Consider the following 27,676-nt stretch of genomic DNA (forward strand, 5'->3'; position numbering starts at 1 on the left):
GGAATCTGCTTTTAGTCAACACATAAGGAAAGGGTGCACCGGTCCTGGAAATACTGCAATACCAGGTCAATGCGTGGAGTGGACAGAGCAAGCTCTATTTCCATCTCCCTGTTCTAAAAATCCATTTAATATATGGTCCCCAGATAGGGGACGTATCAGATATTAAACTGATAAGAACAGATACTACACTTGATCTTAGCCAAAAGGCCGAGAAGCGATAACCCGAACGGGCCGCGCGTTGCCCGAGCCTGCCCGATACTGCTGTTCAGCCCTTGCAGCGATTCAGCCTACTTCTAGGCAATTCCATGGGGCCCTGCAGGCTCACACACTCACAGCTACACGGGAGGTGAATAAAGGCCGGAGAGGAAGCCAGACAGGATTTGCTTCTTTTGCTTGCACCACAATGCAGTGCTGAAAGAGGAGGAATCTACATAAAAACGCCTTCCTGGCAACGCCCAAATGCCCTGCTGCCATGCAGATAAACACTGGCAGCGGCAGCAAGTGCATGCCCACAGCCACCCCTTGTTCCTTCACACCTTGTATCAGCTGTAATCCAGTCCAGTCCAGTGCTGCCTGCTGAGCAGCACTGACCAACACTGCCTGGGCCCAGGCTTTTATCTCTGAGGCCCCATTATGATGTCAGAAAGCTGGCTCTGGAATCCTGAGGGCTCCACTATGACACGTGCAAAGTTCCGTCTGAACTTTATATAAGACGGTGAGGCTCAGTCAGTCACTCAGTGTTGCCTGAGAGGGCAACACTGCAACAGCCGGCCGCCAGGCTGTCTTTTTTTTGCACAGCTAGTTGCCTCCAGGAGGCCACAAGAGGGAGACAAGGGACTGCAAAATGGAAAATAGGCATCCACCAACTTTACAGACAACTTCTCCTTGCTCCTACAACCTCCATCCTTGCACAGTTTGTTATTCTTCTAGGTAACATAGTAACAAATCCAAATTGCTGCTCTCTTTGTAGGCAAGCAAGGCTTTGTTGCAACTGCAATTCTTACTTCTTCTTGAAATGTAGGGACGACAGTACATTCCATCACATCCATCTAGTGTACACAGGTAGGTCCATTGTGGCGGGCAGGCGAGCGGGCGGGCTGCTTTATTGGCTGTTTGCTGTTCCCCTACTCCACTCCACTATTTGACTGTTGTGCTGCATCAATCAATCAATCAATCAATCAATCAATCAATCAATCAATCAATCAATCAATCAATCAATCAATCAATCAATCAATCAGTGGCTGGCTCAGGTGCAGCTCTTTAACTTACCTAAAAGGGAGGGCGGAGAGAAGACAAGGAAGGTGAATGAGGTGTTCCAATGTGAAATGCCGGAAACACAGAAACACAGACGACACACAACAAGAGGTGGCAATCTATTCATTAATTGCATTTAATCAATGAGCTCATTATCACTCATGCATTGTCCAACAGGTGTTGAAATAATGGGATTAAAAGGGGAGTTCCCTTCAGAAAGACAGAAACAATAGCAAAGACAAAAAACACTTTTGGAATCTGCTTTTAGTCAACACATAAGGAAAGGGTGCACCGGTCCTGGAAATACTGCAATACCAGGTCAATGCGTGGAGTGGACAGAGCAAGCTCTATTTCCATCTCCCTGTTCTAAAAATCCATTTAATATATGGTCCCCAGATAGGGGACGTATCAGATATTAAACTGATAAGAACAGATACTACACTTGATCTTAGCCAAAAGGCCGAGAAGCGATAACCCGAACGGGCCGCGCGTTGCCCGAGCCTGCCCGATACTGCTGTTCAGCCCTTGCAGCGATTCAGCCTACTTCTAGGCAATTCCATGGGGCCCTGCAGGCTCACACACTCACAGCTACACGGGAGGTGAATAAAGGCCGGAGAGGAAGCCAGACAGGATTTGCTTCTTTTGCTTGCACCACAATGCAGTGCTGAAAGAGGAGGAATCTACATAAAAACGCCTTCCTGGCAACGCCCAAATGCCCTGCTGCCATGCAGATAAACACTGGCAGCGGCAGCAAGTGCATGCCCACAGCCACCCCTTGTTCCTTCACACCTTGTATCAGCTGTAATCCAGTCCAGTCCAGTGCTGCCTGCTGAGCAGCACTGACCAACACTGCCTGGGCCCAGGCTTTTATCTCTGAGGCCCCATTATGATGTCAGAAAGCTGGCTCTGGAATCCTGAGGGCTCCACTATGACACGTGCAAAGTTCCGTCTGAACTTTATATAAGACGGTGAGGCTCAGTCAGTCACTCAGTGTTGCCTGAGAGGGCAACACTGCAACAGCCGGCCGCCAGGCTGTCTTTTTTTTGCACAGCTAGTTGCCTCCAGGAGGCCACAAGAGGGAGACAAGGGACTGCAAAATGGAAAATAGGCATCCACCAACTTTACAGACAACTTCTCCTTGCTCCTACAACCTCCATCCTTGCACAGTTTGTTATTCTTCTAGGTAACATAGTAACAAATCCAAATTGCTGCTCTCTTTGTAGGCAAGCAAGGCTTTGTTGCAACTGCAATTCTTACTTCTTCTTGAAATGTAGGGACGACAGTACATTCCATCACATCCATCTAGTGTACACAGGTAGGTCCATTGTGGCGGGCAGGCGAGCGGGCGGGCTGCTTTATTGGCTGTTTGCTGTTCCCCTACTCCACTCCACTATTTGACTGTTGTGCTGCATCAATCAATCAATCAATCAATCAATCAATCAATCAGTGGCTGGCTCAGGTGCAGCTCTTTAACTTACCTAAAAGGGAGGGCGGAGAGAAGACAAGGAAGGTGAATGAGGTGTTCCAATGTGAAATGCCGGAAACACAGAAACACAGACGACACACAACAAGAGGTGGCAATCTATTCATTAATTGCATTTAATCAATGAGCTCATTATCACTCATGCATTGTCCAACAGGTGTTGAAATAATGGGATTAAAAGGGGAGATCCCTTCAGAAAGACAGAAACAATAGCAAAGACAAAAAACACTTTTGGAATCTGCTTTTAGTCAACACATAAGGAAAGGGTGCACCGGTCCTGGAAATACTGCAATACCAGGTCAATGCGTGGAGTGGACAGAGCAAGCTCTATTTCCATCTCCCTGTTCTAAAAATCCATTTAATATATGGTCCCCAGATAGGGGACGTATCAGATATTAAACTGATAAGAACAGATACTACACTTGATCTTAGCCAAAAGACCGAGAAGCGATAACCCGAACGGGCCGCGCGTTGCCCGAGCCTGCCCGATACTGCTGTTCAGCCCTTGCAGCGATTCAGCCTACTTCTAGGCAATTCCATGGGGCCCTGCAGGCTCACACACTCACAGCTACACGGGAGGTGAATAAAGGCCGGAGAGGAAGCCAGACAGGATTTGCTTCTTTTGCTTGCACCACAATGCAGTGCTGAAAGAGGAGGAATCTACATAAAAACGCCTTCCTGGCAACGCCCAAATGCCCTGCTGCCATGCAGATAAACACTGGCAGCGGCAGCAAGTGCATGCCCACAGCCACCCCTTGTTCCTTCACACCTTGTATCAGCTGTAATCCAGTCCAGTCCAGTGCTGCCTGCTGAGCAGCACTGACCAACACTGCCTGGGCCCAGGCTTTTATCTCTGAGGCCCCATTATGATGTCAGAAAGCTGGCTCTGGAATCCTGAGGGCTCCACTATGACACGTGCAAAGTTCCGTCTGAACTTTATATAAGACGGTGAGGCTCAGTCAGTCACTCAGTGTTGCCTGAGAGGGCAACACTGCAACAGCCGGCCGCCAGGCTGTCTTTTTTTTGCACAGCTAGTTGCCTCCAGGAGGCCACAAGAGGGAGACAAGGGACTGCAAAATGGAAAATAGGCATCCACCAACTTTACAGACAACTTCTCCTTGCTCCTACAACCTCCATCCTTGCACAGTTTGTTATTCTTCTAGGTAACATAGTAACAAATCCAAATTGCTGCTCTCTTTGTAGGCAAGCAAGGCTTTGTTGCAACTGCAATTCTTACTTCTTCTTGAAATGTAGGGACGACAGTACATTCCATCACATCCATCTAGTGTACACAGGTAGGTCCATTGTGGCGGGCAGGCGAGCGGGCTGCTTTATTGGCTGTTTGCTGTTCCCCTACTCCACTCCACTATTTGACTGTTGTGCTGCATCAATCAATCAATCAATCAATCAATCAATCAATCAATCAATCAATCAATCAATCAATCAATCAGTGGCTGGCTCAGGTGCAGCTCTTTAACTTACCTAAAAGGGAGGGCGGAGAGAAGACAAGGAAGGTGAATGAGGTGTTCCAATGTGAAATGCCGGAAACACAGAAACACAGACGACACACAACAAGAGGTGGCAATCTATTCATTAATTGCATTTAATCAATGAGCTCATTATCACTCATGCATTGTCCAACAGGTGTTGAAATAATGGGATTAAAAGGGGAGATCCCTTCAGAAAGACAGAAACAATAGCAAAGACAAAAAACACTTTTGGAATCTGCTTTTAGTCAACACATAAGGAAAGGGTGCACCGGTCCTGGAAATACTGCAATACCAGGTCAATGCGTGGAGTGGACAGAGCAAGCTCTATTTCCATCTCCCTGTTCTAAAAATCCATTTAATATATGGTCCCCAGATAGGGGACGTATCAGATATTAAACTGATAAGAACAGATACTACACTTGATCTTAGCCAAAAGGCCGAGAAGCGATAACCCGAACGGGCCGCGCGTTGCCCGAGCCTGCCCGATACTGCTGTTCAGCCCTTGCAGCGATTCAGCCTACTTCTAGGCAATTCCATGGGGCCCTGCAGGCTCACACACTCACAGCTACACGGGAGGTGAATAAAGGCCGGAGAGGAAGCCAGACAGGATTTGCTTCTTTTGCTTGCACCACAATGCAGTGCTGAAAGAGGAGGAATCTACATAAAAACGCCTTCCTGGCAACGCCCAAATGCCCTGCTGCCATGCAGATAAACACTGGCAGCGGCAGCAAGTGCATGCCCACAGCCACCCCTTGTTCCTTCACACCTTGTATCAGCTGTAATCCAGTCCAGTCCAGTGCTGCCTGCTGAGCAGCACTGACCAACACTGCCTGGGCCCAGGCTTTTATCTCTGAGGCCCCATTATGATGTCAGAAAGCTGGCTCTGGAATCCTGAGGGCTCCACTATGACACGTGCAAAGTTCCGTCTGAACTTTATATAAGACGGTGAGGCTTAGTCAGTCACTCAGTGTTGCCTGAGAGGGCAACACTGCAACAGCCGGCCGCCAGGCTGTCTTTTTTTTGCACAGCTAGTTGCCTCCAGGAGGCCACAAGAGGGAGACAAGGGACTGCAAAATGGAAAATAGGCATCCACCAACTTTACAGACAACTTCTCCTTGCTCCTACAACCTCCATCCTTGCACAGTTTGTTATTCTTCTAGGTAACATAGTAACAAATCCAAATTGCTGCTCTCTTTGTAGGCAAGCAAGGCTTTGTTGCAACTGCAATTCTTACTTCTTCTTGAAATGTAGGGACGACAGTACATTCCATCACATCCATCTAGTGTACACAGGTAGGTCCATTGTGGCGGGCAGGCGAGCGGGCGGGCTGCTTTATTGGCTGTTTGCTGTTCCCCTACTCCACTCCACTATTTGACTGTTGTGCTGCATCAATCAATCAATCAATCAATCAATCAATCAATCAATCAATCAATCAATCAATCAATCAGTGGCTGGCTCAGGTGCAGCTCTTTAACTTACCTAAAAGGGAGGGCGGAGAGAAGACAAGGAAGGTGAATGAGGTGTTCCAATGTGAAATGCCGGAAACACAGAAACACAGACGACACACAACAAGAGGTGGCAATCTATTCATTAATTGCATTTAATCAATGAGCTCATTATCACTCATGCATTGTCCAACAGGTGTTGAAATAATGGGATTAAAAGGGGAGATCCCTTCAGAAAGACAGAAACAATAGCAAAGACAAAAAACACTTTTGGAATCTGCTTTTAGTCAACACATAAGGAAAGGGTGCAACGGTCCTGGAAATACTGCAATACCAGGTCAATGCGTGGAGTGGACAGAGCAAGCTCTATTTCCATCTCCCTGTTCTAAAAATCCATTTAATATATGGTCCCCAGATAGGGGACGTATCAGATATTAAACTGATAAGAACAGATACTACACTTGATCTTAGCCAAAAGGCCGAGAAGCGATAACCCGAACGGGCCGCGCGTTGCCCGAGCCTGCCCGATACTGCTGTTCAGCCCTTGCAGCGATTCAGCCTACTTCTAGGCAATTCCATGGGGCCCTGCAGGCTCACACACTCACAGCTACACGGGAGGTGAATAAAGGCCGGAGAGGAAGCCAGACAGGATTTGCTTCTTTTGCTTGCACCACAATGCAGTGCTGAAAGAGGAGGAATCTACATAAAAACGCCTTCCTGGCAACGCCCAAATGCCCTGCTGCCATGCAGATAAACACTGGCAGCGGCAGCAAGTGCATGCCCACAGCCACCCCTTGTTCCTTCACACCTTGTATCAGCTGTAATCCAGTCCAGTCCAGTGCTGCCTGCTGAGCAGCACTGACCAACACTGCCTGGGCCCAGGCTTTTATCTCTGAGGCCCCATTATGATGTCAGAAAGCTGGCTCTGGAATCCTGAGGGCTCCACTATGACACGTGCAAAGTTCCGTCTGAACTTTATATAAGACGGTGAGGCTCAGTCAGTCACTCAGTGTTGCCTGAGAGGGCAACACTGCAACAGCCGGCCGCCAGGCTGTCTTTTTTTTGCACAGCTAGTTGCCTCCAGGAGGCCACAAGAGGGAGACAAGGGACTGCAAAATGGAAAATAGGCATCCACCAACTTTACAGACAACTTCTCCTTGCTCCTACAACCTCCATCCTTGCACAGTTTGTTATTCTTCTAGGTAACATAGTAACAAATCCAAATTGCTGCTCTCTTTGTAGGCAAGCAAGGCTTTGTTGCAACTGCAATTCTTACTTCTTCTTGAAATGTAGGGACGACAGTACATTCCATCACATCCATCTAGTGTACACAGGTAGGTCCATTGTGGCGGGCAGGCGAGCGGGCGGGCTGCTTTATTGGCTGTTTGCTGTTCCCCTACTCCACTCCACTATTTGACTGTTGTGCTGCATCAATCAATCAATCAATCAATCAATCAATCAATCAATCAATCAATCAATCAATCAATCAATCAGTGGCTGGCTCAGGTGCAGCTCTTTAACTTACCTAAAAGGGAGGGCGGAGAGAAGACAAGGAAGGTGAATGAGGTGTTCCAATGTGAAATGCCGGAAACACAGAAACACAGACGACACACAACAAGAGGTGGCAATCTATTCATTAATTGCATTTAATCAATGAGCTCATTATCACTCATGCATTGTCCAACAGGTGTTGAAATAATGGGATTAAAAGGGGAGATCCCTTCAGAAAGACAGAAACAATAGCAAAGACAAAAAACACTTTTGGAATCTGCTTTTAGTCAACACATAAGGAAAGGGTGCACCGGTCCTGGAAATACTGCAATACCAGGTCAATGCGTGGAGTGGACAGAGCAAGCTCTATTTCCATCTCCCTGTTCTAAAAATCCATTTAATATATGGTCCCCAGATAGGGGACGTATCAGATATTAAACTGATAAGAACAGATACTACACTTGATCTTAGCCAAAAGGCCGAGAAGCGATAACCCGAACGGGCCGCGCGTTGCCCGAGCCTGCCCGATACTGCTGTTCAGCCCTTGCAGCGATTCAGCCTACTTCTAGGCAATTCCATGGGGCCCTGCAGGCTCACACACTCACAGCTACACGGGAGGTGAATAAACAGCTACACGGGAGGTGAATAAAGGCCGGAGAGGAAGCCAGACAGGATTTGCTTCTTTTGCTTGCACCACAATGCAGTGCTGAAAGAGGAGGAATCTACATAAAAACGCCTTCCTGGCAACGCCCAAATGCCCTGCTGCCATGCAGATAAACACTGGCAGCGGCAGCAAGTGCATGCCCACAGCCACCCCTTGTTCCTTCACACCTTGTATCAGCTGTAATCCAGTCCAGTCCAGTGCTGCCTGCTGAGCAGCACTGACCAACACTGCCTGGGCCCAGGCTTTTATCTCTGAGGCCCCATTATGATGTCAGAAAGCTGGCTCTGGAATCCTGAGGGCTCCACTATGACACGTGCAAAGTTCCGTCTGAACTTTATATAAGACGGTGAGGCTCAGTCAGTCACTCAGTGTTGCCTGAGAGGGCAACACTGCAACAGCCGGCCGCCAGGCTGTCTTTTTTTTGCACAGCTAGTTGCCTCCAGGAGGCCACAAGAGGGAGACAAGGGACTGCAAAATGGAAAATAGGCATCCACCAACTTTACAGACAACTTCTCCTTGCTCCTACAACCTCCATCCTTGCACAGTTTGTTATTCTTCTAGGTAACATAGTAACAAATCCAAATTGCTGCTCTCTTTGTAGGCAAGCAAGGCTTTGTTGCAACTGCAATTCTTACTTCTTCTTGAAATGTAGGGACGACAGTACATTCCATCACATCCATCTAGTGTACACAGGTAGGTCCATTGTGGCGGGCAGGCGAGCGGGCGGGCTGCTTTATTGGCTGTTTGCTGTTCCCCTACTCCACTCCACTATTTGACTGTTGTGCTGCAATCAATCAATCAATCAATCAATCAATCAATCAATCAATCAATCAATCAATCAGTGGCTGGCTCAGGTGCAGCTCTTTAACTTACCTAAAAGGGAGGGCGGAGAGAAGACAAGGAAGGTGAATGAGGTGTTCCAATGTGAAATGCCGGAAACACAGAAACACAGACGACACACAACAAGAGGTGGCAATCTATTCATTAATTGCATTTAATCAATGAGCTCATTATCACTCATGCATTGTCCAACAGGTGTTGAAATAATGGGATTAAAAGGGGAGATCCCTTCAGAAAGACAGAAACAATAGCAAAGACAAAAAACACTTTTGGAATCTGCTTTTAGTCAACACATAAGGAAAGGGTGCACCGGTCCTGGAAATACTGCAATACCAGGTCAATGCGTGGAGTGGACAGAGCAAGCTCTATTTCCATCTCCCTGTTCTAAAAATCCATTTAATATATGGTCCCCAGATAGGGGACGTATCAGATATTAAACTGATAAGAACAGATACTACACTTGATCTTAGCCAAAAGGCCGAGAAGCGATAACCCGAACGGGCCGCGCGTTGCCCGAGCCTGCCCGATACTGCTGTTCAGCCCTTGCAGCGATTCAGCCTACTTCTAGGCAATTCCATGGGGCCCTGCAGGCTCACACACTCACAGCTACACGGGAGGTGAATAAAGGCCGGAGAGGAAGCCAGACAGGATTTGCTTCTTTTGCTTGCACCACAATGCAGTGCTGAAAGAGGAGGAATCTACATAAAAACGCCTTCCTGGCAACGCCCAAATGCCCTGCTGCCATGCAGATAAACACTGGCAGCGGCAGCAAGTGCATGCCCACAGCCACCCCTTGTTCCTTCACACCTTGTATCAGCTGTAATCCAGTCCAGTCCAGTGCTGCCTGCTGAGCAGCACTGACCAACACTGCCTGGGCCCAGGCTTTTATCTCTGAGGCCCCATTATGATGTCAGAAAGCTGGCTCTGGAATCCTGAGGGCTCCACTATGACACGTGCAAAGTTCCGTCTGAACTTTATATAAGACGGTGAGGCTCAGTCAGTCACTCAGTGTTGCCTGAGAGGGCAACACTGCAACAGCCGGCCGCCAGGCTGTCTTTTTTTTGCACAGCTAGTTGCCTCCAGGAGGCCACAAGAGGGAGACAAGGGACTGCAAAATGGAAAATAGGCATCCACCAACTTTACAGACAACTTCTCCTTGCTCCTACAACCTCCATCCTTGCACAGTTTGTTATTCTTCTAGGTAACATAGTAACAAATCCAAATTGCTGCTCTCTTTGTAGGCAAGCAAGGCTTTGTTGCAACTGCAATTCTTACTTCTTCTTGAAATGTAGGGACGACAGTACATTCCATCACATCCATCTAGTGTACACAGGTAGGTCCATTGTGGCGGGCAGGCGAGCGGGCGGGCTGCTTTATTGGCTGTTTGCTGTTCCCCTACTCCACTCCACTATTTGACTGTTGTGCTGCATCAATCAATCAATCAATCAATCAATCAATCAATCAATCAATCAATCAATCAGTGGCTGGCTCAGGTGCAGCTCTTTAACTTACCTAAAAGGGAGGGCGGAGAGAAGACAAGGAAGGTGAATGAGGTGTTCCAATGTGAAATGCCGGAAACACAGAAACACAGACGACACACAACAAGAGGTGGCAATCTATTCATTAATTGCATTTAATCAATGAGCTCATTATCACTCATGCATTGTCCAACAGGTGTTGAAATAATGGGATTAAAAGGGGAGATCCCTTCAGAAAGACAGAAACAATAGCAAAGACAAAAAACACTTTTGGAATCTGCTTTTAGTCAACACATAAGGAAAGGGTGCACCGGTCCTGGAAATACTGCAATACCAGGTCAATGCGTGGAGTGGACAGAGCAAGCTCTATTTCCATCTCCCTGTTCTAAAAATCCATTTAATATATGGTCCCCAGATAGGGGACGTATCAGATATTAAACTGATAAGAACAGATACTACACTTGATCTTAGCCAAAAGGCCGAGAAGCGATAACCCGAACGGGCCGCGCGTTGCCCGAGCCTGCCCGATACTGCTGTTCAGCCCTTGCAGCGATTCAGCCTACTTCTAGGCAATTCCATGGGGCCCTGCAGGCTCACACACTCACAGCTACACGGGAGGTGAATAAAGGCCGGAGAGGAAGCCAGACAGGATTTGCTTCTTTTGCTTGCACCACAATGCAGTGCTGAAAGAGGAGGAATCTACATAAAAACGCCTTCCTGGCAACGCCCAAATGCCCTGCTGCCATGCAGATAAACACTGGCAGCGGCAGCAAGTGCATGCCCACAGCCACCCCTTGTTCCTTCACACCTTGTATCAGCTGTAATCCAGTCCAGTCCAGTGCTGCCTGCTGAGCAGCACTGACCAACACTGCCTGGGCCCAGGCTTTTATCTCTGAGGCCCCATTATGATGTCAGAAAGCTGGCTCTGGAATCCTGAGGGCTCCACTATGACACGTGCAAAGTTCCGTCTGAACTTTATATAAGACGGTGAGGCTCAGTCAGTCACTCAGTGTTGCCTGAGAGGGCAACACTGCAACAGCCGGCCGCCAGGCTGTCTTTTTTTTGCACAGCTAGTTGCCTCCAGGAGGCCACAAGAGGGAGACAAGGGACTGCAAAATGGAAAATAGGCATCCACCAACTTTACAGACAACTTCTCCTTGCTCCTACAACCTCCATCCTTGCACAGTTTGTTATTCTTCTAGGTAACATAGTAACAAATCCAAATTGCTGCTCTCTTTGTAGGCAAGCAAGGCTTTGTTGCAACTGCAATTCTTACTTCTTCTTGAAATGTAGGGACGACAGTACATTCCATCACATCCATCTAGTGTACACAGGTAGGTCCATTGTGGCGGGCAGGCGAGCGGGCGGGCTGCTTTATTGGCTGTTTGCTGTTCCCCTACTCCACTCCACTATTTGACTGTTGTGCTGCATCAATCAATCAATCAATCAATCAATCAATCAATCAATCAATCAATCAATCAGTGGCTGGCTCAGGTGCAGCTCTTTAACTTACCTAAAAGGGAGGGCGGAGAGAAGACAAGGAAGGTGAATGAGGTGTTCCAATGTGAAATGCCGGAAACACAGAAACACAGACGACACACAACAAGAGGTGGCAATCTATTCATTAATTGCATTTAATCAATGAGCTCATTATCACTCATGCATTGTCCAACAGGTGTTGAAATAATGGGATTAAAAGGGGAGATCCCTTCAGAAAGACAGAAACAATAGCAAAGACAAAAAACACTTTTGGAATCTGCTTTTAGTCAACACATAAGGAAAGGGTGCACCGGTCCTGGAAATACTGCAATACCAGGTCAATGCGTGGAGTGGACAGAGCAAGCTCTATTTCCATCTCCCTGTTCTAAAAATCCATTTAATATATGGTCCCCAGATAGGGGACGTATCAGATATTAAACTGATAAGAACAGATACTACACTTGATCTTAGCCAAAAGGCCGAGAAGCGATAACCCGAACGGGCCGCGCGTTGCCCGAGCCTGCCCGATACTGCTGTTCAGCCCTTGCAGCGATTCAGCCTACTTCTAGGCAATTCCATGGGGCCCTGCAGGCTCACACACTCACAGCTACACGGGAGGTGAATAAAGGCCGGAGAGGAAGCCAGACAGGATTGGTTCTTTTGCTTGCACCACAATGCAGTGCTGAAAGAGGAGGAATCTACATAAAAACGCCTTCCTGGCAACGCCCAAATGCCCTGCTGCCATGCAGATAAACACTGGCAGCGGCAGCAAGTGCATGCCCACAGCCACCCCTTGTTCCTTCACACCTTGTATCAGCTGTAATCCAGTCCAGTCCAGTGCTGCCTGCTGAGCAGCACTGACCAACACTGCCTGGGCCCAGGCTTTTATCTCTGAGGCCCCATTATGATGTCAGAAAGCTGGCTCTGGAATCCTGAGGGCTCCACTATGACACGTGCAAAGTTCCGTCTGAACTTTATATAAGACGGTGAGGCTCAGTCAGTCACTCAGTGTTGCCTGAGAGGGCAACACTGCAACAGCCGGCCGCCAGGCTGTCTTTTTTTTGCACAGCTAGTTGCCTCCAGGAGGCCACAAGAGGGAGACAAGGGACTGCAAAATGGAAAATAGGCATCCACCAACTTTACAGACAACTTCTCCTTGCTCCTACAACCTCCATCCTTGCACAGTTTGTTATTCTTCTAGGTAACATAGTAACAAATCCAAATTGCTGCTCTCTTTGTAGGCAAGCAAGGCTTTGTTGCAACTGCAATTCTTACTTCTTCTTGAAATGTAGGGACGACAGTACATTCCATCACATCCATCTAGTGTACACAGGTAGGTCCATTGTGGCGGGCAGGCGAGCGGGCGGGCTGCTTTATTGGCTGTTTGCTGTTCCCCTACTCCACTCCACTATTTGACTGTTGTGCTGCATCAATCAATCAATCAATCAATCAATCAATCAATCAATCAATCAATCAATCAATCAATCAGTGGCTGGCTCAGGTGCAGCTCTTTAACTTACCTAAAAGGGAGGGCGGAGAGAAGACAAGGAAGGTGAATGAGGTGTTCCAATGTGAAATGCCGGAAACACAGAAACACAGACGACACACAACAAGAGGTGGCAATCTATTCATTAATTGCATTTAATCAATGAGCTCATTATCACTCATGCATTGTCCAACAGGTGTTGAAATAATGGGATTAAAAGGGGAGATCCCTTCAGAAAGACAGAAACAATAGCAAAGACAAAAAACACTTTTGGAATCTGCTTTTAGTCAACACATAAGGAAAGGGTGCACCGGTCCTGGAAATACTGCAATACCAGGTCAATGCGTGGAGTGGACAGAGCAAGCTCTATTTCCATCTCCCTGTTCTAAAAATCCATTTAATATATGGTCCCCAGATAGGGGACGTATCAGATATTAAACTGATAAGAACAGATACTACACTTGATCTTAGCCAAAAGGCCGAGAAGCGATAACCCGAACGGGCCGCGCGTTGCCCGAGCCTGCCCGATACTGCTGTTCAGCCCTTGCAGCGATTCAGCCTACTTCTAGGCAATTCCATGGGGCCCTGCAGGCTCACACACTCACAGCTACACGGGAGGTGAATAAAGGCCGGAGAGGAAGCCAGACAGGATTTGCTTCTTTTGCTTGCACCACAATGCAGTGCTGAAAGAGGAGGAATCTACATAAAAACGCCTTCCTGGCAACGCCCAAATGCCCTGCTGCCATGCAGATAAACACTGGCAGCGGCAGCAAGTGCATGCCCACAGCCACCCCTTGTTCCTTCACACCTTGTATCAGCTGTAATCCAGTCCAGTCCAGTGCTGCCTGCTGAGCAGCACTGACCAACACTGCCTGGGCCCAGGCTTTTATCTCTGAGGCCCCATTATGATGTCAGAAAGCTGGCTCTGGAATCCTGAGGGCTCCACTATGACACGTGCAAAGTTCCGTCTGAACTTTATATAAGACGGTGAGGCTCAGTCAGTCACTCAGTGTTGCCTGAGAGGGCAACACTGCAACAGCCGGCCGCCAGGCTGTCTTTTTTTTGCACAGCTAGTTGCCTCCAGGAGGCCACAAGAGGGAGACAAGGGACTGCAAAATGGAAAATAGGCATCCACCAACTTTACAGACAACTTCTCCTTGCTCCTACAACCTCCATCCTTGCACAGTTTGTTATTCTTCTAGGTAACATAGTAACAAATCCAAATTGCTGCTCTCTTTGTAGGCAAGCAAGGCTTTGTTGCAACTGCAATTCTTACTTCTTCTTGAAATGTAGGGACGACAGTACATTCCATCACATCCATCTAGTGTACACAGGTAGGTCCATTGTGGCGGGCAGGCGAGCGGGCGGGCTGCTTTATTGGCTGTTTGCTGTTCCCCTACTCCACTCCACTATTTGACTGTTGTGCTGCATCAATCAATCAATCAATCAATCAATCAATCAATCAATCAATCAATCAATCAATCAATCAATCAGTGGCTGGCTCAGGTGCAGCTCTTTAACTTACCTAAAAGGGAGGGCGGAGAGAAGACAAGGAAGGTGAATGAGGTGTTCCAATGTGAAATGCCGGAAACACAGAAACACAGACGACACACAACAAGAGGTGGCAATCTATTCATTAATTGCATTTAATCAATGAGCTCATTATCACTCATGCATTGTCCAACAGGTGTTGAAATAATGGGATTAAAAGGGGAGATCCCTTCAGAAAGACAGAAACAATAGCAAAGACAAAAAACACTTTTGGAATCTGCTTTTAGTCAACACATAAGGAAAGGGTGCACCGGTCCTGGAAATACTGCAATACCAGGTCAATGCGTGGAGTGGACAGAGCAAGCTCTATTTCCATCTCCCTGTTCTAAAAATCCATTTAATATATGGTCCCCAGATAGGGGACGTATCAGATATTAAACTGATAAGAACAGATACTACACTTGATCTTAGCCAAAAGGCCGAGAAGCGATAACCCGAACGGGCCGCGCGTTGCCCGAGCCTGCCCGATACTGCTGTTCAGCCCTTGCAGCGATTCAGCCTACTTCTAGGCAATTCCATGGGGCCCTGCAGGCTCACACACTCACAGCTACACGGGAGGTGAATAAAGGCCGGAGAGGAAGCCAGACAGGATTTGCTTCTTTTGCTTGCACCACAATGCAGTGCTGAAAGAGGAGGAATCTACATAAAAACGCCTTCCTGGCAACGCCCAAATGCCCTGCTGCCATGCAGATAAACACTGGCAGCGGCAGCAAGTGCATGCCCACAGCCACCCCTTGTTCCTTCACACCTTGTATCAGCTGTAATCCAGTCCAGTCCAGTGCTGCCTGCTGAGCAGCACTGACCAACACTGCCTGGGCCCAGGCTTTTATCTCTGAGGCCCCATTATGATGTCAGAAAGCTGGCTCTGGAATCCTGAGGGCTCCACTATGACACGTGCAAAGTTCCGTCTGAACTTTATATAAGACGGTGAGGCTCAGTCAGTCACTCAGTGTTGCCTGAGAGGGCAACACTGCAACAGCCGGCCGCCAGGCTGTCTTTTTTTTGCACAGCTAGTTGCCTCCAGGAGGCCACAAGAGGGAGACAAGGGACTGCAAAATGGAAAATAGGCATCCACCAACTTTACAGACAACTTCTCCTTGCTCCTACAACCTCCATCCTTGCACAGTTTGTTATTCTTCTAGGTAACATAGTAACAAATCCAAATTGCTGCTCTCTTTGTAGGCAAGCAAGGCTTTGTTGCAACTGCAATTCTTACTTCTTCTTGAAATGTAGGGACGACAGTACATTCCATCACATCCATCTAGTGTACACAGGTAGGTCCATTGTGGCGGGCAGGCGAGCGGGCGGGCTGCTTTATTGGCTGTTTGCTGTTCCCCTACTCCACTCCACTATTTGACTGTTGTGCTGCATCAATCAATCAATCAATCAATCAATCAATCAATCAATCAGTGGCTGGCTCAGGTGCAGCTCTTTAACTTACCTAAAAGGGAGGGCGGAGAGAAGACAAGGAAGGTGAATGAGGTGTTCCAATGTGAAATGCCGGAAACACAGAAACACAGACGACACACAACAAGAGGTGGCAATCTATTCATTAATTGCATTTAATCAATGAGCTCATTATCACTCATGCATTGTCCAACAGGTGTTGAAATAATGGGATTAAAAGGGGAGATCCCTTCAGAAAGACAGAAACAATAGCAAAGACAAAAAACACTTTTGGAATCTGCTTTTAGTCAACACATAAGGAAAGGGTGCACCGGTCCTGGAAATACTGCAATACCAGGTCAATGCGTGGAGTGGACAGAGCAAGCTCTATTTCCATCTCCCTGTTCTAAAAATCCATTTAATATATGGTCCCCAGATAGGGGACGTATCAGATATTAAACTGATAAGAACAGATACTACACTTGATCTTAGCCAAAAGGCCGAGAAGCGATAACCCGAACGGGCCGCGCGTTGCCCGAGCCTGCCCGATACTGCTGTTCAGCCCTTGCAGCGATTCAGCCTACTTCTAGGCAATTCCATGGGGCCCTGCAGGCTCACACACTCACAGCTACACGGGAGGTGAATAAAGGCCGGAGAGGAAGCCAGACAGGATTTGCTTCTTTTGCTTGCACCACAATGCAGTGCTGAAAGAGGAGGAATCTACATAAAAACGCCTTCCTGGCAACGCCCAAATGCCCTGCTGCCATGCAGATAAACACTGGCAGCGGCAGCAAGTGCATGCCCACAGCCACCCCTTGTTCCTTCACACCTTGTATCAGCTGTAATCCAGTCCAGTCCAGTGCTGCCTGCTGAGCAGCACTGACCAACACTGCCTGGACCCAGGCTTTTATCTCTGAGGCCCCATTATGATGTCAGAAAGCTGGCTCTGGAATCCTGAGGGCTCCACTATGACACGTGCAAAGTTCCGTCTGAACTTTATATAAGACGGTGAGGCTCAGTCAGTCACTCAGTGTTGCCTGAGAGGGCAACACTGCAACAGCCGGCCGCCAGGCTGTCTTTTTTTTGCACAGCTAGTTGCCTCCAGGAGGCCACAAGAGGGAGACAAGGGACTGCAAAATGGAAAATAGGCATCCACCAACTTTACAGACAACTTCTCCTTGCTCCTACAACCTCCATCCTTGCACAGTTTGTTATTCTTCTAGGTAACATAGTAACAAATCCAAATTGCTGCTCTCTTTGTAGGCAAGCAAGGCTTTGTTGCAACTGCAATTCTTACTTCTTCTTGAAATGTAGGGACGATAGTACATTCCATCACATCCATCTAGTGTACACAGGTAGGTCCATTGTGGCGGGCAGGCGAGCGGGCGGGCTGCTTTATTGGCTGTTTGCTGTTCCCCTACTCCACTCCACTATTTGACTGTTGTGCTGCATCAATCAATCAATCAATCAATCAATCAATCAATCAATCAATCAGTGGCTGGCTCAGGTGCAGCTCTTTAACTTACCTAAAAGGGAGGGCGGAGAGAAGACAAGGAAGGTGAATGAGGTGTTCCAATGTGAAATGCCGGAAACACAGAAACACAGACGACACACAACAAGAGGTGGCAATCTATTCATTAATTGCATTTAATCAATGAGCTCATTATCACTCATGCATTGTCCAACAGGTGTTGAAATAATGGGATTAAAAGGGGAGATCCCTTCAGAAAGACAGAAACAATAGCAAAGACAAAAAACACTTTTGGAATCTGCTTTTAGTCAACACATAAGGAAAGGGTGCACCGGTCCTGGAAATACTGCAATACCAGGTCAATGCGTGGAGTGGACAGAGCAAGCTCTATTTCCATCTCCCTGTTCTAAAAATCCATTTAATATATGGTCCCCAGATAGGGGACGTATCAGATATTAAACTGATAAGAACAGATACTACACTTGATCTTAGCCAAAAGGCCGAGAAGCGATAACCCGAACGGGCCGCGCGTTGCCCGAGCCTGCCCGATACTGCTGTTCAGCCCTTGCAGCGATTTAGCCTACTTCTAGGCAATTCCATGGGGCCCTGCAGGCTCACACACTCACAGCTACACGGGAGGTGAATAAAGGCCGGAGAGGAAGCCAGACAGGATTTGCTTCTTTTGCTTGCACCACAATGCAGTGCTGAAAGAGGAGGAATCTACATAAAAACGCCTTCCTGGCAACGCCCAAATGCCCTGCTGCCATGCAGATAAACACTGGCAGCGGCAGCAAGTGCATGCCCACAGCCACCCCTTGTTCCTTCACACCTTGTATCAGCTGTAATCCAGTCCAGTCCAGTGCTGCCTGCTGAGCAGCACTGACCAACACTGCCTGTGCCCAGGCTTTTATCTCTGAGGCCCCATTATGATGTCAGAAAGCTGGCTCTGGAATCCTGAGGGCTCCACTATGACACATGCAAAGTTCCGTCTGAACTTTATATAAGACGGTGAGGCTCAGTCAGTCACTCAGTGTTGCCTGAGAGGGCAACACTGCAACAGCCGGCCGCCAGGCTGTCTTTTTTTTGCACAGCTAGTTGCCTCCAGGAGGCCACAAGAGGGAGACAAGGGACTGCAAAATGGAAAATAGGCATCCACCAACTTTACAGACAACTTCTCCTTGCTCCTACAACCTCCATCCTTGCACAGTTTGTTATTCTTCTAGGTAACATAGTAACAAATCCAAATTGCTGCTCTCTTTGTAGGCAAGCAAGGCTTTGTTGCAACTGCAATTCTTACTTCTTCTTGAAATGTAGGGACGACAGTACATTCCATCACATCCATCTAGTGTACACAGGTAGGTCCATTGTGGCGGGCAGGCGAGCGGGCGGGCTGCTTTATTGGCTGTTTGCTGTTCCCCTACTCCACTCCACTATTTGACTGTTGTGCTGCATCAATCAATCAATCAATCAATCAATCAATCAATCAATCAATCAATCAATCAGTGGCTGGCTCAGGTGCAGCTCTTTAACTTACCTAAAAGGGAGGGCGGAGAGAAGACAAGGAAGGTGAATGAGGTGTTCCAATGTGAAATGCCGGAAACACAGAAACACAGACGACACACAACAAGAGGTGGCAATCTATTCATTAATTGCATTTAATCAATGAGCTCATTATCACTCATGCATTGTCCAACAGGTGTTGAAATAATGGGATTAAAAGGGGAGATCCCTTCAGAAAGACAGAAACAATAGCAAAGACAAAAAACACTTTTGGAATCTGCTTTTAGTCAACACATAAGGAAAGGGTGCACCGGTCCTGGAAATACTGCAATACCAGGTCAATGCGTGGAGTGGACAGAGCAAGCTCTATTTCCATCTCCCTGTTCTAAAAATCCATTTAATATATGGTCCCCAGATAGGGGACGTATCAGATATTAAACTGATAAGAACAGATACTACACTTGATCTTAGCCAAAGGGCCGAGAAGCGATAACCCGAACGGGCCGCGCGTTGCCCGAGCCTGCCCGATACTGCTGTTCAGCCCTTGCAGCGATTCAGCCTACTTCTAGGCAATTCCATGGGGCCCTGCAGGCTCACACACTCACAGCTACACGGGAGGTGAATAAAGGCCGGAGAGGAAGCCAGACAGGATTTGCTTCTTTTGCTTGCACCACAATGCAGTGCTGAAAGAGGAGGAATCTACATAAAAACGCCTTCCTGGCAACGCCCAAATGCCCTGCTGCCATGCAGATAAACACTGGCAGCGGCAGCAAGTGCATGCCCACAGCCACCCCTTGTTCCTTCACACCTTGTATCAGCTGTAATCCAGTCCAGTCCAGTGCTGCCTGCTGAGCAGCACTGACCAACACTGCCTGGGCCCAGGCTTTTATCTCTGAGGCCCCATTATGATGTCAGAAAGCTGGCTCTGGAATCCTGAGGGCTCCACTATGACACGTGCAAAGTTCCGTCTGAACTTTATATAAGACGGTGAGGCTCAGTCAGTCACTCAGTGTTGCCTGAGAGGGCAACACTGCAACAGCCGGCCGCCAGGCTGTCTTTTTTTTGCACAGCTAGTTGCCTCCAGGAGGCCACAAGAGGGAGACAAGGGACTGCAAAATGGAAAATAGGCATCCACCAACTTTACAGACAACTTCTCCTTGCTCCTACAACCTCCATCCTTGCACAGTTTGTTATTCTTCTAGGTAACATAGTAACAAATCCAAATTGCTGCTCTCTTTGTAGGCAAGCAAGGCTTTGTTGCAACTGCAATTCTTACTTCTTCTTGAAATGTAGGGACGACAGTACATTCCATCACATCCATCTAGTGTACACAGGTAGGTCCATTGTGGCGGGCAGGCGAGCGGGCGGGCTGCTTTATTGGCTGTTTGCTGTTCCCCTACTCCACTCCACTATTTGACTGTTGTGCTGCATCAATCAATCAATCAATCAATCAATCAATCAATCAATCAGTGGCTGGCTCAGGTGCAGCTCTTTAACTTACCTAAAAGGGAGGGCGGAGAGAAGACAAGGAAGGTGAATGAGGTGTTCCAATGTGAAATGCCGGAAACACAGAAACACAGACGACACACAACAAGAGGTGGCAATCTATTCATTAATTGCATTTAATCAATGAGCTCATTATCACTCATGCATTGTCCAACAGGTGTTGAAATAATGGGATTAAAAGGGGAGATCCCTTCAGAAAGACAGAAACAATAGCAAAGACAAAAAACACTTTTGGAATCTGCTTTTAGTCAACACATAAGGAAAGGGTGCACCGGTCCTGGAAATACTGCAATACCAGGTCAATGCGTGGAGTGGACAGAGCAAGCTCTATTTCCATCTCCCTGTTCTAAAAATCCATTTAATATATGGTCCCCAGATAGGGGACGTATCAGATATTAAACTGATAAGAACAGATACTACACTTGATCTTAGCCAAAAGGCCGAGAAGCGATAACCCGAACGGGCCGCGCGTTGCCCGAGCCTGCCCGATACTGCTGTTCAGCCCTTGCAGCGATTCAGCCTACTTCTAGGCAATTCCATGGGGCCCTGCAGGCTCACACACTCACAGCTACACGGGAGGTGAATAAAGGCCGGAGAGGAAGCCAGACAGGATTTGCTTCTTTTGCTTGCACCACAATGCAGTGCTGAAAGAGGAGGAATCTACATAAAAACGCCTTCCTGGCAACGCCCAAATGCCCTGCTGCCATGCAGATAAACACTGGCAGCGGCAGCAAGTGCATGCCCACAGCCACCCCTTGTTCCTTCACACCTTGTATCAGCTGTAATCCAGTCCAGTCCAGTGCTGCCTGCTGAGCAGCACTGACCAACACTGCCTGGGCCCAGGCTTTTATCTCTGAGGCCCCATTATGATGTCAGAAAGCTGGCTCTGGAATCCTGAGGGCTCCACTATGACACGTGCAAAGTTCCGTCTGAACTTTATATAAGACGGTGAGGCTCAGTCAGTCACTCAGTGTTGCCTGAGAGGGCAACACTGCAACAGCCGGCCGCCAGGCTGTCTTTTTTTTGCACAGCTAGTTGCCTCCAGGAGGCCACAAGAGGGAGACAAGGGACTGCAAAATGGAAAATAGGCATCCACCAACTTTACAGACAACTTCTCCTTGCTCCTACAACCTCCATCCTTGCACAGTTTGTTATTCTTCTAGGTAACATAGTAACAAATCCAAATTGCTGCTCTCTTTGTAGGCAAGCAAGGCTTTGTTGCAACTGCAATTCTTACTTCTTCTTGAAATGTAGGGACGACAGTACATTCCATCACATCCATCTAGTGTACACAGGTAGGTCCATTGTGGCGGGCAGGCGAGCGGGCGGGCTGCTTTATTGGCTGTTTGCTGTTCCCCTACTCCACTCCACTATTTGACTGTTGTGCTGCATCAATCAATCAATCAATCAATCAATCAATCAATCAATCAATCAATCAATCAATCAGTGGCTGGCTCAGGTGCAGCTCTTTAACTTACCTAAAAGGGAGGGCGGAGAGAAGACAAGGAAGGTGAATGAGGTGTTCCAATGTGAAATGCCGGAAACACAGAAACACAGACGACACACAACAAGAGGTGGCAATCTATTCATTAATTGCATTTAATCAATGAGCTCATTATCACTCATGCATTGTCCAACAGGTGTTGAAATAATGGGATTAAAAGGGGAGATCCCTTCAGAAAGACAGAAACAATAGCAAAGACAAAAAACACTTTTGGAATCTGCTTTTAGTCAACACATAAGGAAAGGGTGCACCGGTCCTGGAAATACTGCAATACCAGGTCAATGCGTGGAGTGGACAGAGCAAGCTCTATTTCCATCTCCCTGTTCTAAAAATCCATTTAATATATGGTCCCCAGATAGGGGACGTATCAGATATTAAACTGATAAGAACAGATACTACACTTGATCTTAGCCAAAAGGCCGAGAAGCGATAACCCGAACGGGCCGCGCGTTGCCCGAGCCTGCCCGATACTGCTGTTCAGCCCTTGCAGCGATTCAGCCTACTTCTAGGCAATTCCATGGGGCCCTGCAGGCTCACACACTCACAGCTACACGGGAGGTGAATAAAGGCCGGAGAGGAAGCCAGACAGGATTTGCTTCTTTTGCTTGCACCACAATGCAGTGCTGAAAGAGGAGGAATCTACATAAAAACGCCTTCCTGGCAACGCCCAAATGCCCTGCTGCCATTCAGATAAACACTGGCAGCGGCAGCAAGTGCATGCCCACAGCCACCCCTTGTTCCTTCACACCTTGTATCAGCTGTAATCCAGTCCAGTCCAGTGCTGCCTGCTGAGCAGCACTGACCAACACTGCCTGGGCCCAGGCTTTTATCTCTGAGGCCCCATTATGATGTCAGAAAGCTGGCTCTGGAATCCTGAGGGCTCCACTATGACACGTGCAAAGTTCCGTCTGAACTTTATATAAGACGGTGAGGCTCAGTCAGTCACTCAGTGTTGCCTGAGAGGGCAACACTGCAACAGCCGGCCGCCAGGCTGTCTTTTTTTTGCACAGCTAGTTGCCTCCAGGAGGCCACAAGAGGGAGACAAGGGACTGCAAAATGGAAAATAGGCATCCACCAACTTTACAGACAACTTCTCCTTGCTCCTACAACCTCCATCCTTGCACAGTTTGTTATTCTTCTAGGTAACATAGTAACAAATCCAAATTGCTGCTCTCTTTGTAGGCAAGCAAGGCTTTGTTGCAACTGCAATTCTTACTTCTTCTTGAAATGTAGGGACGACAGTACATTCCATCACATCCATCTAGTGTACACAGGTAGGTCCATTGTGGCGGGCAGGCGAGCGGGCGGGCTGCTTTATTGGCTGTTTGCTGTTCCCCTACTCCACTCCACTATTTGACTGTTGTGCTGCATCAATCAATCAATCAATCAATCAATCAATCAATCAATCAATCAGTGGCTGGCTCAGGTGCAGCTCTTTAACTTACCTAAAAGGGAGGGCGGAGAGAAGACAAGGAAGGTGAATGAGGTGTTCCAATGTGAAATGCCGGAAACACAGAAACACAGACGACACACAACAAGAGGTGGCAATCTATTCATTAATTGCATTTAATCAATGAGCTCATTATCACTCATGCATTGTCCAACAGGTGTTGAAATAATGGGATTAAAAGGGGAGATCCCTTCAGAAAGACAGAAACAATAGCAAAGACAAAAAACACTTTTGGAATCTGCTTTTAGTCAACACATAAGGAAAGGGTGCACCGGTCCTGGAAATACTGCAATACCAGGTCAATGCGTGGAGTGGACAGAGCAAGCTCTATTTCCATCTCCCTGTTCTAAAAATCCATTTAATATATGGTCCCCAGATAGGGGACGTATCAGATATTAAACTGATAAGAACAGATACTACACTTGATCTTAGCCAAAAGGCCGAGAAGCGATAACCCGAACGGGCCGCGCGTTGCCCGAGCCTGCCCGATACTGCTGTTCAGCCCTTGCAGCGATTCAGCCTACTTCTAGGCAATTCCATGGGGCCCTGCAGGCTCACACACTCACAGCTACACGGGAGGTGAATAAAGGCCGGAGAGGAAGCCAGACAGGATTTGCTTCTTTTGCTTGCACCACAATGCAGTGCTGAAAGAGGAGGAATCTACATAAAAACGCCTTCCTGGCAACGCCCAAATGCCCTGCTGCCATGCAGATAAACACTGGCAGCGGCAGCAAGTGCATGCCCACAGCCACCCCTTGTTCCTTCACACCTTGTATCAGCTGTAATCCAGTCCAGTCCAGTGCTGCCTGCTGAGCAGCACTGACCAACACTGCCTGGGCCCAGGCTTTTATCTCTGAGGCCCCATTATGATGTCAGAAAGCTGGCTCTGGAATCCTGAGGGCTCCACTATGACACGTGCAAAGTTCCGTCTGAACTTTATATAAGACGGTGAGGCTCAGTCAGTCACTCAGTGTTGCCTGAGAGGGCAACACTGCAACAGCCGGCCGCCAGGCTGTCTTTTTTTTGCACAGCTAGTTGCCTCCAGGAGGCCACAAGAGGGAGACAAGGGACTGCAAAATGGAAAATAGGCATCCACCAACTTTACAGACAACTTCTCCTTGCTCCTACAACCTCCATCCTTGCACAGTTTGTTATTCTTCTAGGTAACATAGTAACAAATCCAAATTGCTGCTCTCTTTGTAGGCAAGCAAGGCTTTGTTGCAACTGCAATTCTTACTTCTTCTTGAAATGTAGGGACGACAGTACATTCCATCACATCCATCTAGTGTACACAGGTAGGTCCATTGTGGCGGGCAGGCGAGCGGGCGGGCTGCTTTATTGGCTGTTTGCTGTTCCCCTACTCCACTCCACTATTTGACTGTTGTGCTGCATCAATCAATCAATCAATCAATCAATCAATCAATCAATCAGTGGCTGGCTCAGGTGCAGCTCTTTAACTTACCTAAAAGGGAGGGCGGAGAGAAGACAAGGAAGGTGAATGAGGTGTTCCAATGTGAAATGCCGGAAACACAGAAACACAGACGACACACAACAAGAGGTGGCAATCTATTCATTAATTGCATTTAATCAATGAGCTCATTATCACTCATGCATTGTCCAACAGGTGTTGAAATAATGGGATTAAAAGGGGAGATCCCTTCAGAAAGACAGAAACAATAGCAAAGACAAAAAACACTTTTGGAATCTGCTTTTAGTCAACACATAAGGAAAGGGTGCACCGGTCCTGGAAATACTGCAATACCAGGTCAATGCGTGGAGTGGACAGAGCAAGCTCTATTTCCATCTCCCTGTTCTAAAAATCCATTTAATATATGGTCCCCAGATAGGGGACGTATCAGATATTAAACTGATAAGAACAGATACTACACTTGATCTTAGCCAAAAGGCCGAGAAGCGATAACCCGAACGGGCCGCGCGTTGCCCGAGCCTGCCCGATACTGCTGTTCAGCCCTTGCAGCGATTCAGCCTACTTCTAGGCAATTCCATGGGGCCCTGCAGGCTCACACACTCACAGCTACACGGGAGGTGAATAAAGGCCGGAGAGGAAGCCAGACAGGATTTGCTTCTTTTGCTTGCACCACAATGCAGTGCTGAAAGAGGAGGAATCTACATAAAAACGCCTTCCTGGCAACGCCCAAATGCCCTGCTGCCATTCAGATAAACACTGGCAGCGGCAGCAAGTGCATGCCCACAGCCACCCCTTGTTCCTTCACACCTTGTATCAGCTGTAATCCAGTCCAGTCCAGTGCTGCCTGCTGAGCAGCACTGACCAACACTGCCTGGGCCCAGGCTTTTATCTCTGAGGCCCCATTATGATGTCAGAAAGCTGGCTCTGGAATCCTGAGGGCTCCACTATGACACGTGCAAAGTTCCGTCTGAACTTTATATAAGACGGTGAGGCTCAGTCAGTCACTCAGTGTTGCCTGAGAGGGCAACACTGCAACAGCCGGCCGCCAGGCTGTCTTTTTTTTGCACAGCTAGTTGCCTCCAGGAGGCCACAAGAGGGAGACAAGGGACTGCAAAATGGAAAATAGGCATCCACCAACTTTACAGACAACTTCTCCTTGCTCCTACAACCTCCATCCTTGCACAGTTTGTTATTCTTCTAGGTAACATAGTAACAAATCCAAATTGCTGCTCTCTTTGTAGGCAAGCAAGGCTTTGTTGCAACTGCAATTCTTACTTCTTCTTGAAATGTAGGGACGACAGTACATTCCATCACATCCATCTAGTGTACACAGGTAGGTCCATTGTGGCGGGCAGGCGAGCGGGCGGGCTGCTTTATTGGCTGTTTGCTGTTCCCCTACTCCACTCCACTATTTGACTGTTGTGCTGCATCAATCAATCAATCAATCAATCAATCAATCAATCAATCAATCAATCAGTGGCTGGCTCAGGTGCAGCTCTTTAACTTACCTAAAAGGGAGGGCGGAGAGAAGACAAGGAAGGTGAATGAGGTGTTCCAATGTGAAATGCCGGAAACACAGAAACACAGACGACACACAACAAGAGGTGGCAATCTATTCATTAATTGCATTTAATCAATGAGCTCATTATCACTCATGCATTGTCCAACAGGTGTTGAAATAATGGGATTAAAAGGGGAGATCCCTTCAGAAAGACAGAAACAATAGCAAAGACAAAAAACACTTTTGGAATCTGCTTTTAGTCAACACATAAGGAAAGGGTGCACCGGTCCTGGAAATACTGCAATACCAGGTCAATGCGTGGAGTGGACAGAGCAAGCTCTATTTCCATCTCCCTGTTCTAAAAATCCATTTAATATATGGTCCCCAGATAGGGGACGTATCAGATATTAAACTGATAAGAACAGATACTACACTTGATCTTAGCCAAAAGGCCGAGAAGCGATAACCCGAACGGGCCGCGCGTTGCCCGAGCCTGCCCGATACTGCTGTTCAGCCCTTGCAGCGATTCAGCCTACTTCTAGGCAATTCCATGGGGCCCTGCAGGCTCACACACTCACAGCTACACGGGAGGTGAATAAAGGCCGGAGAGGAAGCCAGACAGGATTTGCTTCTTTTGCTTGCACCACAATGCAGTGCTGAAAGAGGAGGAATCTACATAAAAACGCCTTCCTGGCAACGCCCAAATGCCATGCAGATAAACACTGGCAGCGGCAGCAAGTGCATGCCCACAGCCACCCCTTGTTCCTTCACACCTTGTATCAGCTGTAATCCAGTCCAGTCCAGTGCTGCCTGCTGAGCAGCACTGACCAACACTGCCTGGGCCCAGGCTTTTATCTCTGAGGCCCCATTATGATGTCAGAAAGCTGGCTCTGGAATCCTGAGGGCTCCACTATGACACGTGCAAAGTTCCGTCTGAACTTTATATAAGACGGTGAGGCTCAGTCAGTCACTCAGTGTTGCCTGAGAGGGCAACACTGCAACAGCCGGCCGCCAGGCTGTCTTTTTTTTGCACAGCTAGTTGCCTCCAGGAGGCCACAAGAGGGAGACAAGGGACTGCAAAATGGAAAATAGGCATCCACCAACTTTACAGACAACTTCTCCTTGCTCCTACAACCTCCATCCTTGCACAGTTTGTTATTCTTCTAGGTAACATAGTAACAAATCCAAATTGCTGCTCTCTTTGTAGGCAAGCAAGGCTTTGTTGCAACTGCAATTCTTACTTCTTCTTGAAATGTAGGGACGACAGT

The 27,676-nt window shown here is 47.8% G+C and overlaps 19 non-coding genes across 19 annotated transcripts; all 19 read right to left on the minus strand.

Moving 5' to 3' along the window:
- Nucleotides 1-28: 28 nt before the first annotated feature.
- Nucleotides 29-219, minus strand: LOC142696001 (U2 spliceosomal RNA). The gene has a single exon (XR_012864007.1). It is a non-coding gene; the product is annotated as a U2 spliceosomal RNA (small nuclear RNA).
- Nucleotides 220-1,535: 1,316 nt separating this feature from the next.
- Nucleotides 1,536-1,726, minus strand: LOC142696002 (U2 spliceosomal RNA). Its single transcript, XR_012864008.1, has one exon. It is a non-coding gene; the product is annotated as a U2 spliceosomal RNA (small nuclear RNA).
- A 1,272-nt stretch (nucleotides 1,727-2,998) lies between these two features.
- On the minus strand, nucleotides 2,999-3,189 carry LOC142696064 (U2 spliceosomal RNA). The gene has a single exon (XR_012864064.1). It is a non-coding gene; the product is annotated as a U2 spliceosomal RNA (small nuclear RNA).
- Nucleotides 3,190-4,485: 1,296 nt separating this feature from the next.
- Nucleotides 4,486-4,676, minus strand: LOC142696003 (U2 spliceosomal RNA). The gene has a single exon (XR_012864009.1). It is a non-coding gene; the product is annotated as a U2 spliceosomal RNA (small nuclear RNA).
- Nucleotides 4,677-5,972: 1,296 nt separating this feature from the next.
- On the minus strand, nucleotides 5,973-6,163 carry LOC142696061 (U2 spliceosomal RNA). Its single transcript, XR_012864061.1, has one exon. It is a non-coding gene; the product is annotated as a U2 spliceosomal RNA (small nuclear RNA).
- A 1,300-nt stretch (nucleotides 6,164-7,463) lies between these two features.
- LOC142696004 (U2 spliceosomal RNA) lies at nucleotides 7,464-7,654 on the minus strand. The gene has a single exon (XR_012864010.1). It is a non-coding gene; the product is annotated as a U2 spliceosomal RNA (small nuclear RNA).
- Nucleotides 7,655-8,966: 1,312 nt separating this feature from the next.
- LOC142696005 (U2 spliceosomal RNA) lies at nucleotides 8,967-9,157 on the minus strand. The gene has a single exon (XR_012864011.1). It is a non-coding gene; the product is annotated as a U2 spliceosomal RNA (small nuclear RNA).
- A 1,288-nt stretch (nucleotides 9,158-10,445) lies between these two features.
- LOC142696006 (U2 spliceosomal RNA) lies at nucleotides 10,446-10,636 on the minus strand. Its single transcript, XR_012864012.1, has one exon. It is a non-coding gene; the product is annotated as a U2 spliceosomal RNA (small nuclear RNA).
- A 1,288-nt stretch (nucleotides 10,637-11,924) lies between these two features.
- LOC142696007 (U2 spliceosomal RNA) lies at nucleotides 11,925-12,115 on the minus strand. The gene has a single exon (XR_012864013.1). It is a non-coding gene; the product is annotated as a U2 spliceosomal RNA (small nuclear RNA).
- A 1,295-nt stretch (nucleotides 12,116-13,410) lies between these two features.
- On the minus strand, nucleotides 13,411-13,601 carry LOC142696008 (U2 spliceosomal RNA). Its single transcript, XR_012864014.1, has one exon. It is a non-coding gene; the product is annotated as a U2 spliceosomal RNA (small nuclear RNA).
- A 1,300-nt stretch (nucleotides 13,602-14,901) lies between these two features.
- LOC142696011 (U2 spliceosomal RNA) lies at nucleotides 14,902-15,092 on the minus strand. The gene has a single exon (XR_012864016.1). It is a non-coding gene; the product is annotated as a U2 spliceosomal RNA (small nuclear RNA).
- Nucleotides 15,093-16,368: 1,276 nt separating this feature from the next.
- LOC142696012 (U2 spliceosomal RNA) lies at nucleotides 16,369-16,559 on the minus strand. Its single transcript, XR_012864017.1, has one exon. It is a non-coding gene; the product is annotated as a U2 spliceosomal RNA (small nuclear RNA).
- A 1,280-nt stretch (nucleotides 16,560-17,839) lies between these two features.
- Nucleotides 17,840-18,030, minus strand: LOC142696013 (U2 spliceosomal RNA). Its single transcript, XR_012864018.1, has one exon. It is a non-coding gene; the product is annotated as a U2 spliceosomal RNA (small nuclear RNA).
- Nucleotides 18,031-19,318: 1,288 nt separating this feature from the next.
- On the minus strand, nucleotides 19,319-19,509 carry LOC142696058 (U2 spliceosomal RNA). Its single transcript, XR_012864058.1, has one exon. It is a non-coding gene; the product is annotated as a U2 spliceosomal RNA (small nuclear RNA).
- Nucleotides 19,510-20,785: 1,276 nt separating this feature from the next.
- On the minus strand, nucleotides 20,786-20,976 carry LOC142696014 (U2 spliceosomal RNA). Its single transcript, XR_012864019.1, has one exon. It is a non-coding gene; the product is annotated as a U2 spliceosomal RNA (small nuclear RNA).
- Nucleotides 20,977-22,268: 1,292 nt separating this feature from the next.
- LOC142696015 (U2 spliceosomal RNA) lies at nucleotides 22,269-22,459 on the minus strand. Its single transcript, XR_012864020.1, has one exon. It is a non-coding gene; the product is annotated as a U2 spliceosomal RNA (small nuclear RNA).
- Nucleotides 22,460-23,739: 1,280 nt separating this feature from the next.
- Nucleotides 23,740-23,930, minus strand: LOC142696016 (U2 spliceosomal RNA). The gene has a single exon (XR_012864021.1). It is a non-coding gene; the product is annotated as a U2 spliceosomal RNA (small nuclear RNA).
- Nucleotides 23,931-25,206: 1,276 nt separating this feature from the next.
- Nucleotides 25,207-25,397, minus strand: LOC142696017 (U2 spliceosomal RNA). The gene has a single exon (XR_012864022.1). It is a non-coding gene; the product is annotated as a U2 spliceosomal RNA (small nuclear RNA).
- A 1,284-nt stretch (nucleotides 25,398-26,681) lies between these two features.
- LOC142696018 (U2 spliceosomal RNA) lies at nucleotides 26,682-26,872 on the minus strand. Its single transcript, XR_012864023.1, has one exon. It is a non-coding gene; the product is annotated as a U2 spliceosomal RNA (small nuclear RNA).
- Nucleotides 26,873-27,676: the final 804 nt, after the last annotated feature.

Source organism: Rhinoderma darwinii, assembly GCF_050947455.1.
Source record: "Rhinoderma darwinii isolate aRhiDar2 chromosome 5 unlocalized genomic scaffold, aRhiDar2.hap1 SUPER_5_unloc_49, whole genome shotgun sequence".
Taxonomy (NCBI): domain Eukaryota; kingdom Metazoa; phylum Chordata; class Amphibia; order Anura; family Rhinodermatidae; genus Rhinoderma; species Rhinoderma darwinii.